The sequence below is a fragment of the Mobula birostris genome, chromosome 12 (assembly GCF_030028105.1).
Source record: "Mobula birostris isolate sMobBir1 chromosome 12, sMobBir1.hap1, whole genome shotgun sequence".
NCBI classification, from domain to species: Eukaryota; Metazoa; Chordata; class Chondrichthyes; order Myliobatiformes; family Myliobatidae; genus Mobula; species Mobula birostris.
In genome coordinates, this window is record NC_092381.1 from 15,220,482 (window position 1) to 15,236,120 (window position 15,639).

At 41.7% G+C, this 15,639-nt stretch overlaps 1 protein-coding gene across 2 annotated transcripts in view; it reads right to left on the reverse strand.

Moving 5' to 3' along the window:
* Positions 1–15,639, reverse strand: part of st6galnac3 (ST6 (alpha-N-acetyl-neuraminyl-2,3-beta-galactosyl-1,3)-N-acetylgalactosaminide alpha-2,6-sialyltransferase 3) — a 279,773-nt gene that overhangs the window by 241,438 nt on the left and 22,696 nt on the right. The window lies entirely within an intron of this gene.

The following is a 15,639-nucleotide window of genomic DNA, read 5'->3' on the forward strand; positions in this document are numbered from 1 at the left end:
GCCTGGCAAAAGAAACAAGTTTCACAGAGTGAAATAACTCATTTCTAATATCAGATGTAGACAACAAAAGGGTCCATTTAGACCTTAATCTGTTTCTGGTCTTCAATTAAATCTTATTAATCTCCCCTTCAAGTCCATTAACTACCATGCTCCAGTGATTAATACCTTGAGGTAACAAATATCATTTACTAATTTAAACAAAACTGCAGGTGCTGGAAATCTAAAATATATTAAAAGACGCTGGAAACAACAGGCCAGGAAGCCATGGGAAAGAAAAAACAAAGCTAACTTTGCAAGTCTGAATGATTTTCTTTGTTCATTGTGTGAAATGGTTTCACCTGAACAGCTGAAAAGTTACACCCTTTTGTTCTTGACAGTTTTTTGAAGGAAATAACTTACTGCATATTTATTTACCTATTTTGTTTTTTAGTCATTATCAAATTCAACAATAGAGTCAGACAGCACTGCAGCAGAGAAACAGGCCCTTTGGCCCAACTAGTTCATACTGCCTCAGTTCATTCTACCTGCACCTGGACTATAGACCTTCATATATGTACCTATGAAAACTTCTCTTAAGTGTTAGTGTAGAACCCACATCTACCATATCTGCTGGCAGCTCATTCCACACTTGCATCACGGTCTAAGTTCCCATCGGATTTCCCTTAAATATTTCACCATTCATCCTAAATACATGGCCTCTAGTTAGTCTCACCCAACCTGAGGGGGAAAAACCTGCATGCATCCTATCTATACCCCTCATAATTTTGTATATCTATATAAGATCTCCCCTCGTTCTCCTGTGCTCCAGGAAGCAAAGTCCTAATCTATTTAACCTTTCCCTATAACTCGGAACCTCAAGCCCCGACAACATCCTTGTAAATTTTCTCTGCATGCTTTGGTAGCCTTCCTCACTGTCCACTACACCCCCAATCTTGGTGTCATTTGCAAATTTACTGATCCAGTTTACCACATTATCATCTAAATCATTAATATAGATAAAAATAAATCATAATAAAACATTCTGTACTACAGGGAATACTGGCTAGTCAATTCACAGTTTATAAGACCATAAGACCATAAGATATAGGAGCAGAAGTAGGCCATTCAGCCCATCAAGTCTGCTCTGTCATTCAATCATGGGCTGATCCAAGTCTTTCAGTCATCCCCACTCCCCTGCTTTCTCCCTATACCCTTTGATGCCCTCGCTAATCAAGAACCTATCTATCTCTGCCTTAAATGCACCCAATGATTTGGCTTCCACAGCTGCTGGTGGCGGCAAAGTTCACAGACTTACCACCCTCTGACTAAAGTAATTTCTCCGCATCTCTGTTCTAAATGGATGTCCTTCAATCCTGAAGTCGTGCCCTCTTGTTCTAGACTCCCCTACCACGGGAAATAACTTTTCTTCCATCTCGTGCTACACTCAAGTGATCACTTTATCAGGTATAGAAGTGTACTTAATAAAGTGGCCACAGGAGTGGAACCCAACGTGGTCTTCCTTCATTATAGCCCATCCACTTCATGGCTGTGCATTCAGAGATGTTCTTGTACACACCACTGTTTTAACACATGGTTATTTCAGTTACTGTTGCCTTCCTGTCAGCTTCAACCAGTCTGGCTGTTCTCCTCTAGCATCTGTCATTGACAAAGCATTTTGCCCACAAAACTGCCGCATACTGGATTTTTTGTTTTGTTTTTCACATCATTCTCTGTAAACTCTAGAGACTGTTATGTGTGAAAATCCCAGGAGATCAGCAGTTTCTCGATATGCAAACCACCCCATCTGGCACCAGCAATCATTCCACGGTCGAAGTCACTTATATCATAATTCTTCTCCATTCTGATGTTCGGTCTGAACAACGACTGAACCTCTTGACCATGCCTTCATGCTTTTATCCATTGAGTTGCTGCCGCATGATTGGCTGATTGGATATTTGCATTAATGAGCATGTGTACATAATAAAGTGGCCACTGAGTGTATATTACTATGTCACAATGAAGACTCTCGCATTCTATTGAATAACTCAGTCCCTGCATCTGGCTGACCTGGTGCTGAATCCTCAACCACGTCTTTGTCATCACTAACTATGATTTGCACTCTCCACTCTTGCTTGACACCCCTGAACCCAAGGCCCTCCAAAGTTCTCCTACCCGTGTTATAACTGACACTGAATACCGTTCATCCGTTGTCACTGAGGTCACTGATCCACAATAGCTAAGCATTCGTTTCAGATCCTTCCATTGTCTTAAGAGTCATACACCAGGAAAACAGGCCCTTCAACAGAATTCGCTCACGCTGACCAAGATGTCTATCCAAGCTAGTCCCATTTGCCTCTATTTGGCCTAGATCTCTTTAGACCTTTTCTCTTTGACCCACAGCAGGAACGAGGAACAGAAGCATCAGGATTTGGCCTGCCAGACTGGGTAACAGCTTATTTCCTCAGGCTGTAAAGCTAATGAATACCCTGCTACCACTGAGGCCTCGTCACAACGACAGTGAGCTGCTTACCTGTGTTGTGCACTACATGCATTTTGAATTCTACTTTATTATACAGAATCAGGTTTAATATCACTGGCATATGTTATGAAATCTGTTGTCTTTGCAGTACAATACATATTAGAATAAGAATGTGAATTACACTAGGTATAAAAAATAGTTAAATTAAGTAAGTAGGGCAAAAATAGAACTAAAAAATAGTGTAGTGTTTATGGGTTCAACATATTTATGGTAATATTTTGTTTTATGTGTTATATGTGATATAGGTTTTGTGAGTGCACCGTGGTCCGGAGTTACGACGTTTCATTTGGTCGTATGTATGTGCAGTCTGATGACAATAAATTTGAACTGTTCTATCCACAAACCTGTCTAAATGTCCTTTAAACATGTTTTTATACCTGCCTCCTCTGACAGCTCGTTCCAATTTAGCTACCGCCCTTTGTCCGAAAAGGTTTCCCTTTAAGACCCTTTTAACTCTTTCCATTCTCACCTCAAATCCCTAGTTTTAGACTCCCCTACCCTGGGAAAAAGAGATTAAAGATTAGCTTTATTTATCACATGTACATCAAAACATCCAGTGAAATCCGTCGTTTGGTTTGTGTCAAATTAAATCAGTGAGGATTGGACAGAGCAGGCTGCAAGTGTTGCCACACTTCCAGCGCAAACATAGAATGCCTACAACTCACTAGCCCTAACCGTACATCTTTGGAAAGTGGGCGGAAACCCATGCATTCATGGGGAGAATGTACAAACTCCTTACAGGAAATATCAGGAATTGAACCAATCTTACAGCTAGTGCCACCCAAAAGAGACTGCTTTTCCACCTTATCTATAACCCTCTTGATTTTATAAACTTCTATAAGGTCTTGCTCTTCTTTATCTTTGTAATCTCATCCAACTCCATAGAACGCCAAAAAGATCTCTAATTCCATAATTCTGGACTTCTTTTGATTCCAGATTTAATCCCTCCACTGTTGGTCTCCCGATCTTCAGCTGTCAAAATCCTAAACTCTGGAATTTTGTCTGAATCACTCTGCACCTCTACCTCTCCATCCTTCTCTAAGGTGATCTCCTCTAGCCAATCACAAACACATTGCCTTAAGATCTCTTTATGGGGCTCACTGTCAGTTGTTGGTAAATTAAGGTTGCGTTAAAGAAATTTTAAACTGGCAGGTTATATTTTGTTTAGGATACTGGAACCATTCAGGATTTCTGAGCAGTATCTCCTCATTTGTTAACTACAAACACAACTGCTGGAGGAACTCAGCAGTCAGGTAGCATCTGTGGAGGGAAATAAACAGGTGACACTTTTGGAAAGGAAGGGGGAAAAAGCCAGACTAAGAAGGTGGGGGGAGGGGAAGGAGTAAAGCTGGTAGATGATAGGTGAGACCAGGTGAAGGTGCATGAAGCTGGGAGGTAATAGGTTGTAGAAGTAAAGTGCTAAAGAATAAGAAATCTAATAGGAGAGGAGTAGATCATGGAATAAAGGAAAGGGTGTGTCTTGGCCCAAAACATAGACTGTTTATTCATTTCCATCGATGCTGCTCTATCTACTGAGTTCCTGCAGACTTTTATGTGTTGCTTAAGACTTCCAGCATCTGCAGAATCACTTGTGCCTCTGTTCCTCAAAACTTGTCTTTCCAATTGATGTACTGTATACAATAGTGCGAAAATTTATCTCCTTAGGTCCTCTCTAAACTTCCAATCTAAAAATGTGCCCTCTTGGCTTAGATACACCCATTATGGGAAAAATAATTTTAATATTACCATTTCTCTCCCCAGCATAATTACATATAACACAGTCAGGTGATTCTCACAGCCTCCTGCACTCCAGGGAAAGCACACACAAAATGCTGAAGGAAATTTGCAGGTTGAGTCAAGGCAAGGATGGGAAACTGCTGTGTGATTGAGAGGGAGAATCAATGGGATTGACAAAGATCTGAGGAGTGAATTTAGAATAGAATTGAACTGGGAGTGGGAATGACATGGCATAGGGAAAGGAAAATGAAAGAGGTGAGGGCAGAGTTGATTGTGTCGTGGTTTAATCAGGGAAACAATCTGGGAATGGTTTCTTGCTGATATAATATTGCTTTGAGAGCCGTGCCTCAGTCTGGTACCCCAGTGACCGTTGATGTTCTGAATTGATGCTGAGTTATTTTCAGATCAGCAGAGAACACCGATGGTTATGTTTGCTTATCATTGCTTTTGATATCCCAGTGTATTTTTAACCACAAAGAATGATGGCCTCATCTACAAGAAGAGGCAATAGAACATTTATTTCAGTAACTATTACCAAGACAGTGCAATGCATCTTGTGAACAGTTGAAATTGCAGCTTCAATTCATTCTCACAGCATGTTATTTGTGAAGTACAAGTTAAGTGGAACATAGAACCTAGAAAGTACAGCACCATAAGCAGATCCTTCAGACCACGATGCTGTGCTGATCTAGTAACCTAATAATTGTATCAGCCAGTGTAACACTTCACAGTGCCAGCAACTAGGTGCAGTTCCTGCTGTTCCCTGTAAGGAGTTTGTAGGTTCCCTTCGGGACCCTGTGGGTGTCCTCCAGGTGCTCTGGTTTCTGGTTTCCTCTGGTATTCCAATGGTGTATGGGTTAGGTTAGCAAGTTGTGGGCATGCTGCACTGGTACCAAAAGCATGGCAACACATGCGGGCTGCCCCCAGCATATCCTCAGACTGAATTGGTGTTGATGCAAAGGAGGGCATTGATAGTTGAATAAATTATAAATCGGACTTTTATTTGGATATTAATAGTTGGATAGCCTTTACTTTCATCTGTATGGATTAGTCTTAATCTATGTCAAATCGGGAAAAGTATATGATGCACTTTTGAAGGCGGAGTATAAGGTTAATGATAGTACTCCTGGTTGTGTGGAGGAACAGAAGGACCTTGGGGTCCACATCCACAGATCCCTCAAAATTGCTGCCGAAGTTGATTGGGTGGGTAAGAAGGCTTATGGAGTACTGGTCTTCGTTAGTTAGGGGATTGAGTTCAAGAGCTGGGAGATAATGTTGCAGCTCTATACAACTCTGGTTAGACCACACTTGGGGTATTATGTTCAGTTCTGGTTGCCTCATTACAGGAAGGATATGGAGGCTTTAGAGAAGGTGTAGAAGAGTTTTACCAGGATGTTAACTGGATGAGAGAACATGTCTTAAGATGACCGTTTGAGTGAGCTGGGAACTTTTTGAATTGAAAGAGGATGACAGATTATTTGATAGAGGTGTACAAGACGATGAGAGGCATTGATAGAGGGATAGCTACAGACTTTTCCCCAGAGCAGAAATTGCTAATACAAGAGGGCATAATTTTAAGGTGTCTGGAGGAAAGTTTAGCAGTAGGGGTAGGGGTAGATTTTGAAAAATTATTTACACAGTGTGGTAGCTGCATGGAACACACTGCCAGAGGTAGTGGTGGAGGCAGATATATTGGGGACATTTAAGAGACTGGATGAATGGATGAAAGAAAAATGGAAGGCTATATGGGAGGGAAGGGTTAGATTAATCTGACAGTGGGGTAACAAGCCAGCACAACATCATGTGCCGAAGGCCCTGTACTGTGCTGTAGTGTTCTATGTTCTTTTACTTGTCAGACTTCCCAAATTTGAATTCATATCAAGGGAATCAAAGCAATTGACCCTTAGAGGTAGTGAGTCTATCAATGAATTACCGGCATAGACCAACTGGGGACCACCAGTCCTGAACCATTTCCAGCTCTTTGCAAGTAGATCCCGTGAAAATGAGATTTGGGATTCCTTTGTATTTGTGATTAAAGCTCAAACTGAGGAAAACGAAATACTTTGAAAGCCTCTGAGCACCTGTGCTCATACAAAATCTTCAGATAAATACTTCTTTATTTAAAAAAAATACCAATGTAAGTAAGATTTACTCACATCTAAATTTTAAACTACAGCAAGATGACTATCTGCCTTTCAGTGAAGGAAATACATTTCAGAAGCTACAGGGGCCTTTACCCTTTGAGAATACCATTCATCCATTTCACCTTTCCACTCTAATTGTGTAGTTGCGTTTCCCTGACGACCGAGCTTCTGCAGCCTCAGGTAATTCCCTTGACCTTCTGCAAGCATTGTATTAGTTCTCCTCCTAACAATGAAGTCTTTATTTGTATCCCTGAGTTGAATTTCTTTTTTCTAAACTGTAGCTTCCCCTCTACCCTTGTCGACAGAGCCCTCTAAGAAGCCACAGAGAGTTGCGGACCCTGAACAGGCACATCCCTCCCCACCATTGTACTACCTGAAGAAGGTAACATCCATCATCAAAGGCCCCCATTATCTCGGCCATCATTTCACAGCTACTATCATTCCAGGGTCAAGGACGGAAGGCCCAGAGCCAGTCAGGCCTGGGGTTGAAGGCCTGTGTGTGTCAGGGGGAGGGAGGGTGGGAAAAGGGTTTGTTTTGTTGGTGTTGTCCTGTTTCGTTTGGTTGCTGTTGATGCTGCTGCTGCATGTGTTGTTCTCTGTGGAAAACTATGGACATGCTAATGTTGCTGGTGAAATATGTGGCGACACTTGCAGACTACCCCCATCACATCCTAGGGAGTGTTGTTTGTTTACACAAACAATGCATTCCCCACACTACCGGGTTCAAGAACGGGGTTATGTCCCTTCAACCATTCTGTTCCTGCAAAACCCTAATCGCTACAGTTTCCCAACAGAATGACCAATGAAGTCACACACCACCACGTTCTCGCTGTTGCGATTTGCCCACAGCCATCAGGTTCATGAACTGACCTGTCCAGCCTAACCCTCTCTTGCACTACCATGACTTGTCTTTGCACTAAGGTCTTGCATTGGCAGTTTTGTTTTCACTTTATAGTATTATTTTATATATAATTTCTATTCTGCGTGATGTCCACGTGACTGTAATGCTACTGCAAGCAGGATTTTCATTGTACCTGTCCATCACCATACTTCAGGAGAATGAAACCAGAGGTCCAAGAGCCAGTCCTCATCGGAGGATCAGAGGTGGACAGGGTTTGCAGCTTTAAATTCCTCAGTGTTATTATTTCAAAGGACCTGTCGTGGGCCCAGCACGTAAATGCAATCACAGAGAAAGCCCGGCAGTGCCTCTACCTCCTTGGAAGTGTTTGGAGATTCAGCATGACATCTAAAACTTTGACAAACTTCTATAGTATACAGACTGGCTGCATCACAGCCTAGTATGGAAACACCAATGCCCTTGAACAGAAATCATAAAAAGTAGTGGATATGGGCCAGTCCTTCATGGCTAAAGCAGGGTAAGGCACTCTGATTAAGCACATCTGCATGAAATACTGCCGCAGAAAAGCGACATCTGACATTAGGGACCCCCATCACCCAGGACATGTTCTCTTTTCACTGCTGCCATCAGAAAGAAGGTACAGAAGTCTCAGGATTCACACCACCAGGTTCAGGAACAGTTACTACCTGAACCAAAGGGGATAACTTCATTCGCTCCATCAATGAAATGTTCCCACAACTTATGGAATCACTCTCAAGGACTTGATATCTCATATTCTTGGTATTTATTGCTTATTTATTTATTTATTATTATTTCTTCTTTTTTTATTTGCACAGTGTGTTGCCTTCTGCACTCTGGTTGAACGCCCTAGTCGGGCAGTGTTTCATTGATTCTGTTATGGTTATTATTTTATAGATTTATTGAGTATGTCTCCATGAAAATGAATCTCAGGGTTGTATATGGTGACACATATGTACTCAGATAATAAAATTTACTTTCAATTTTTACTGTGCACATGGCAATAAAGTCAGATTGATTTACTCTTCATGAGCTCAACTTGATTTGCTGCAGTATACATTAACCGCACTTGCACAGCAAGATGTCTATGCATTGAATGGCCACATAGGATCAGAGTCATTGTGTCGAGAACACTACAGCATAGAAGCAGGCCCTTTGACACATCTAGTTCAGGCCAAACTATTATTCTGCCTAGTCTCATCGACCTGCACCTGGACCATAGCTCTTCTTACTCCTCCCAGTCTCCTTCAGAGTTATAACAATTCTATGATCTTCACTCTGATTGAATTGGGCCTGGTGTTTTCAGGAACTGTCAAAGAACAGAGCAGCATAGTACAGACGCTTCAGCACACAATGTTGTGCCAGCCTTTTAACCTGCTCCGTGATCAATTTAACCCTTCCCCCCCTACATTGCCCTCCATTTCTTTTCATCCATGTGTTTATCTAAAAGTCTCCTAAATGGGAGAAATGTCCCTCTTGGAAAGGGACCATAGCAGGAAGGACAGCAGAGCAGCATTGGCTGGAGTTTCTGCAAAAAATGAGGGAAGTGCAAGACAGATTCCAAATAAGAAGAAATTTTCAAAAGGAAGAAGGACACTACAGTGGCTGACAAGTGAGGTCAGAGCCTAAGTAAAAGCAAAAGAGAGGGCATACAAGGAAGCCAGAGCTAGTGGGAAGATAGAGAATCAGGAAGCTTTTAAAAACTTGCAGAAGGAAACTAAGAAGGTCATAAGCAAGGAAAAGATGAATTATGAAAGGAAGCTGGCGACTAATATCAAAGAAGATACTAAAAGCTTTCTGAAGTATATAAAAGGTAAAAGAGAGCAGAGGGTAGATATAGGACCAATACAAAATGACGCTGGAGATATTGTAATGAGAGATGCAGAGATGGCCGAGGAACTGAATGCGTATTGTGCAACAGTCTTCCCAGTGGAAGATGTCTGCAGTATACCGGACATTCAAGAGTGTCAGGGAAGTGAAGCTTGTGCAGTGAAAATTACGACCGAAAAGGAGCTCAGGAAGCTTATTGGTCTGAGGGTAGATAAATCTCTTGGACCTGATGGAATATATCCTCGGATTCTGAAGAAAGAGCTGGAGAGATTGCGGAGGCATTAACGATGATCTTTCAAGAATCGATGGATTCTGGCATTACACCAGATGACTGGAAAATTGCAAATGTTACTCTGCTATTTAAGAAGGGTGGGAGGCAGCAGAAAGGAAGCTATAGACCTGTTAGCCTGACATCAGTGGTTGGGAAGTTGTTGGAAGCGATTGTTAGGGATGAAATTATGGAGCACCTGGAGGCACATGACAAAATAGGCCGAGTGACGTCGGGCGCGAGCAGGCGGGGAGTTGGACTCTTGACTTCTCCGAAGGGCTGGCTGTGTTTTGCTTGATGCGTGAATGTGGTTTGGAACCTGTTGAGGGAAAGAGAGTGGGGAAGGAACGGAAATTGCTGGGAGGGGGTCGTGTGGGTCCGGTAATGGCGGACAAGATAAGAGGTGGGGTTGAGGGAAAGAAAGTGGAGAAGGAAAGGGATAGAGACTTGGGACCAGAGGTAGGCAGCTGGGGAGAGGTGGATTATTGTGAAGGGAGAAATAAAGGGAATGAGGAGGTAGTGAGGGGTCAGATGAATAAAAACCAAGACAAAGGGAATAAAAGAATAAGAAATGATAGTGGAGAAAGCTCTGAAAGTGAGGAAGATGAACAAGCTCAGAGAGGAGGTGTTGTCATAATTAGGTTTAATGAGAAGGCTCAGGGACATATGAAGAAAATTAACCCGTTTGTGCTAACAACAACTCTGACAAATAAGATAGGGGAAATAGTATTTGCAAAAGTCCTTAATGATGGCAACTTATTGGTAAGATGTGCGAATGAGGAACAACTTGAGAAAGCACTCAAGCTAAAAGAGATAGGAAAATGCAAGGTGGAATACACAGGGAGGGTGGGAGCACAAAACAGTGGTTGTAAGGGAGTGATCACGGGGATACCAATGAGTATAAATATGGAGGAGATAAAGAGGAATATCAAAGGAGGGAAAGTAATGAATGTTCAAAGACTGAAAACAACAAAGGAGGGAGTGAAAAAGGAAAATGAATCAGTATTGATTGAATTTGAAGAAGAAAGAGTGCCAAGGAAGGTGTTCCTGGGTTTCATGAGTTACCCAGTAAGAGTGTATGTGCCAAAACCACTGAGGTGCTATAATTGTCAAAGGTTTGGACACGTGGCTAAAAACTGTAAAAGGCAGAGGAGATGTGCTAGATGTGGGGGTGATCATGAATATGGAAAGTGCGGAACAGGAGTTCAACCAAAATGCTGCAATTGTGGAGGAGCTCATAATGTTGCATATAGTGGGTGTGAGGTTGTCAGACGGGAGAATAAAATTCAAGAAATAAGAGTGAAAAGAAAGATCACTTATGCAGAAGCTGTAAGAATGTCAAGAGAACAGAATAATGCTCCTAATGAACAGGGAGCAATAGGGATATGAGAGATGCAACAAAGAACAAATGACAGGATTTATGTAGACAAAAAGGCTCTAGTAACATTCATTGCAGGAGTGATTAATAGTATGGCTGAGGTAAAGTCAAAAAGTGACAAAATTCAGCTGGTGGTAAAAGCAGCAGTAAACCATTTAGGGTTAGTAGGACTGACATGGGAGGAAGTGAGGGAGAACCTCAGTAATCAGTCAAGCCAGGAAGTGTCATATGTTGGTTAATACTAATTATGGTGATTCTTTTACAATGGAATGCAAGGAGCTTACTGGCCAATAGCCAGGAATTCAAGTACTTTATTAAAGAAATGGTTGTAAAACTGGATGTAGTGTGTATTCAGGAAACTTGGTTGAAACCAACTTTAGACTTTGTGGTATATGGGTATACAGTGATAAGGAAAGATAGAAATCTAGGGGGAGGAGGGGGTTGTGCTATGTTAATCGAGCAAGGTATACCATATAGGGTACTGGAAAAAGGAGATGATCAGGAATACATAGTGGTGGAAGTGTGGGAGAGAGGGGAAGGAGTGGTTATAATTAACTACTACAATCCATGTAAATGGTTGGATTTGGACAGCCTATTAAAGATACAAGGACAAAACAGACATAAAGTAGTGTGGTGTGCAGATTTCAATGCTCATAGCACAATATGGGGGGATCAGATTACAGATCCAAATGGAAAGTTAATTGAAGATTTGATGGAAGAAAGGGAATTGGTGTGTATGAATGATGGTAGTGGCACAAGGATAGATATAACAACAGGAACTGAGTCAGTGTTAGATATTACGTTAGTGTCTAATACCTTGGCTGGCATTAGTAACTGGAGAGTTTGGACTGCTTCAGCAGTAGGCAGTGATCACTACCCAGTTTTGTGTTCAGTGGGTGAAAGAGTTGAAGTAAGACCAGGTGGCGGAACCCCAAAGTGGGTGTTTGAAAAAGCTGATTGGGGTAAGTTCCAGAAGTTGAGTGAAGAAGGGTTTTCAAAGATTGATATTTCTGGAAACGTAGATGAATTAAACAGTCAGGTGACTTCAGCAATTATCATGGCAGCAGAAGGATCTATACCTAGGAGTAAAAATAGGATGAATAGAAAACTGGTACCATGGTGGACAGAGGAATGTTGTCAGGCTGTAAAAAACAGAAATAGAGCATTCAGGCTAGTTAAAAGAACCCATAATATGCAGCATTTGGTTCAATATAAGAAAGCACAGGCAGTGGTGAGAAGAACTATACGTCAAGCTAAAAGGACAAGTTGGAGGAGTTTTTGCAACAAGATAGGAAGAACAACACCTGTGGGAGAGATATGGGGAATGATTAAGAGGATGGGAGGAGATAGAAGGGAATGGGAATATCCAGTAATGATATCTGAGGAGGAAACTGCAGTCTCCAGTAGGGATAAGGCTGAGGTCATGGCCAAGTCATTGGTACTGATACATAGTTCAGAAAATTTGTCTGAAGAAGGGAGAAGAAGAAGGAAAAGAATAATGAGCCAACACCCAGGTGTGTTAAGCAGGAGAGAAGGAACAGATGATATAATTGATGATCCATTTACATTAGCAGAAATGGTGAGAGCAATAAAGAGATCAAGACCAACCTCCCCAGGGAAAGATCTGATATGATCTGTGATGCTAAAAAATCTAGGAGAAGGAGCGCTCTTGAAGTTGCTGCATTTTTATAACAGAGTGTGGGAGGAGGGAAGATTACCAAGTGCATGGGAAGAAGCAGTAGTAATTCCAATAAGGAAGCCTGGCAAGGATCTGTCAAAACCCACTAGCTACAGACCAATTGCATTAACAACAAGTATATGTAAGATAATGGAAAGGATGATAACAGAAAGGTTATCATATGAGCTTGAGAAAAGGGGAATGCTGGCAAGTTATCAGAGTGGTTTTAGAAAGGGAAGGAATTCGATGGACTCAGTGATTATGTTAGAGACTGAAATAAGGAAGGCCCAGGCAAATAAAGAGTCAGTAGTGGCAGTGTTCTTTGACATTGAAAAAGCCTATGATATGATGTGGAAGGAAGGATTATTAATTAAACTGCACAAGATGGGGGTTGGTGGGAGAGTTTTTAATTGGATTAAAGATTTTTTGTTTGGTAGAAAAATTCAAGTTCGGATTGGATCAGAATTATCAAAGCAGTACATAGTGGAAAATGGCACACCTCAAGGTAGTGTGATTAGCCCGTTACTTTTCATCATTATGATCAATGACGTCTTCACAAAGGTACCAGTGGATATAGGTAGGTCACTGTTTGCGGATGATGGGGCCTTGGGGAAAAGAGGCAGGAACATGGACCATATAATCAGGAAACTACAAGAAGCAATTGATGAAGTGGTGGAGTGGGGTTATGATTGGGGATGTAGATTTTTAGTAGATAAGACTCAAACTGTATTTTTTACCAGGAAAAGGGTTGAGGTAGGGAAGAAGTTAAGGATGTATGGGGTTGAATTAGAAAGGGTTGCATCATTTAAATTTCTGGGAGTTATATTTGATTCACGATTAACATGGGCAGACCATATCAGGAAAGTTGAGGAGAAATGTAAAAAAGTAATAAATGTGATGAGATGTTTGACTGGTAGGGAATGGGGAGCAAGTTGTTCAGCTTTGAAGAGAATGTATGTGGCTTTAGTAAGATCTGTATTGGATTATGGAAATATAGTATATGGATCAGCAGCTAGGTCTCTTATAAGGAAATTGGATGTGATTCAGGCTCAGGCCTTGAGAGTGTGCAGTGGGGCTTTTAAAACATCACCAGTGTCAGCCCTACAGGTAGAAATGGGAATAATGCCTTTGGAACTAAGAAAGATGCAACTGATGGCAAACTACTGGGCTAATTTGCAGGGGCACAATGATTCTCACCCTACTAAAGGAGTGTTGCAGGAGTGCTGGGAAAATGGGAGGTTTCAGAGGGATACCTTTAGTCGGGTAGGGAATGATATCGCAAAAGAATGTGGAGTATTTGATCTGAGGATAAGTCCTTCAGTAGTTTATCCGGTTGTAGCTCCATGGAAGCTTGTATGGCCTGACATAGACTGGCATTTGTTAGAGGTAAAAAGGAAAGAAAGATATAAAACAGATTTGGTAAATGCATTTAACTGTCATGTGATGGAAAAGTTTAGTGATTATACTCACATTTATATGGATGGTGCGAAGGAACCTAAAACAGGAGTGACAGGGTTTGGGGTGGTAATACCAGCAAAAGAAATTGGAATCAGCAGAAGAACATCTAATAAGTTAGGGGTGTTTACAGTGGAGATGCTGGCAGTGTTGGTTGTGTTGCAATGGGTGCAGAAAGCCAGACAAGCCAAAGCATTGATATGTTCAGATTCATCCTCAGTTCTAGCAAGTCTAAGGTCTTTTCACACAAACAGTCGGCAAGATGTACTTTATGAAGTCCTTCAGTTAGTTACAAGAATTGCAAATCAGGGAGGTCAGGTAAAATTTCTGTGGGTTCCAGCACATGTAGGGGTGAAGGGGAATGAGAGGGTGGATGAGTTGGCAAAGAGGGCATTAAAGAAAGAAAATGTGGAAATGCACATTAGTATCAGTAAAGCAGAGGTTAAGTGTGTAATCTGGGAAAAAGTCAACCGAATGTGGCAAGAAAGATGGGACAGGGAGGGGAAAGGGAGGCATTTATATCAAATACAAAAGAGTGTTGCAGTTACTAGGGTAGGTAATGGAAACAGAAGAGAGGAAATTGTGTGGACTAGGTTAAGGCTGGGGCATTATGCATTAAACAAAACATTGAAAATGATAGGGAAACACCAGACAGGATTGTGTGAGGAATGTCAGGAAGAGGAGTCAGTAGAACATGTAGTTCTGAGTTGCAGGAAGTATGGGATACAGAGAGAGATGATGAAAAAATAAACTAAGGGAGTTGAGGATGTAGGAATTCACATTAAAAGGGTTGCTGGGCATGGGTGAGAGAGCACAAGTCCGGGTATTTTTAGCGTTTTTAAGGGGTACAGGGGTTTTTTATAGAATATGACGAATAAACAGGAATAGGATACTAGGATGGTCAAAGATGGGAGGGTGAAGTGTAGGTTTGTATATATATGTGTGTGTGTGTGTGTGTGTGTGTGTGTGTGTGTGTGCATGCGCGTGATTGGGTGAAGGGATTTAGATTGTATGTCTAGTGCACATTATAGAGCAAAGGGTGGCGGTAATGCACCATTAAGCTGGATGCCAACCGCCGTAAAACAAGATACAGACAGACAGACAAGATAGGCCAAAGCCAGCATGGTTTCCTGAAAGGAAAATCCTGGCTGATAAACCTACTGCAATTCTTTGAGGAAATAATCTAAAAAAAAATCTAATCTAAAAAATCTAAATTACAAGCTGGATAGACAAAGGAGATGCAGTAGACATGGTGTACTTGGATTCTCAGAAGGCCTTTGACAAGGTGCTGCACATGAGGCTGCTTAGCAAGATAAGAGCCCATGGAATTACAGGGAAGTCACCAGCATGGGTGGAGCATTGACTGGTCGGCAGAAAACAGAGAGTGGGAATAAAGGGATCCTATTCTGGCTAGCTGCCGGTTACCAGTGGAGTTCCACAGGGGTTGGTGTTGGGACTGCTGCTTCTTATGATGTATGTCAATGATTTGGACTATGGTGTTAATGGATTTGTGGCTAAATTTGCTGATGATACAAAGATAGGTGGAGGAGCAGGTAGTATTGAGGAAACAGAAAGCCTGCAGAGAGACTTGGATAGTTTAAGAGAATGGGCAAAGAAGTGGCAAATTAAATACAATATTGGAAAGTGTATGGTCATGCACTTTGGTGAACGAGATAAATGGAAAGACTATTATTTAGATGGGGAGAAAATTCAAAGTGCAGAGATGCAAAGGGACTTGGGAGTCCTTGTGCAGG